General features: G+C 49.4%; 1 protein-coding gene across 1 annotated transcript in view; it reads left to right on the top strand.

Moving 5' to 3' along the window:
- Positions 1–220: 220 nt before the first annotated feature.
- LOC138372424 (tripartite motif-containing protein 59-like) overlaps positions 221–443 on the top strand; it is a 60,017-nt gene continuing 59,794 nt past the window's right edge. Inside the window, exon 1 of the mRNA XM_069337912.1 lies at positions 221–438. The gene's annotated coding sequence lies outside the window, so the exon portion shown is untranslated. The remainder of the gene's footprint in view (positions 439–443) is intronic.

Here is a 443-nt window from a genome sequence, read left to right as displayed (position 1 = left end):
TCAGTAACCAAAGAAAATGTACGGAGCAAGATGGCGGGCAAGCGAGCGAGTGACGTCATCACAACAAAAGCAAGCTGCTACACGAGGTGTAGACGACTACCCGTGAGATAACACTGCCACGCCTCAACTGATAACAATATCGCCACTCAATCACCACCTACAACAAGATAACAACTCTGATAAGAACTGCAGCTACCATCATGAAGAAGATAACACTGACGCTCCTCACTGTCTTAGAGACGGTCTCCTGTGACCACAATACCCGCCAAATTGTCCCTCCCGCAGTACTCTCAGGACACTTATGGCAGTGTAAGTGTGTGGTGAGGCCACACCACTGAAGACATTGAGGATATACCACGAGGGAGAGACAAAACTGTTGAAGGAAGGAGTCACTGGCTCCACCTGACCACCTTGTTCCTCGCACTCTCATCATCCTCCGTAAG

Source organism: Procambarus clarkii, chromosome 38 (genome assembly GCF_040958095.1).
Source record: "Procambarus clarkii isolate CNS0578487 chromosome 38, FALCON_Pclarkii_2.0, whole genome shotgun sequence".
Classification (NCBI taxonomy): Eukaryota; Metazoa; Arthropoda; class Malacostraca; order Decapoda; family Cambaridae; genus Procambarus; species Procambarus clarkii.
This window is presented reverse-complemented; position numbering and strand designations above follow the sequence as displayed.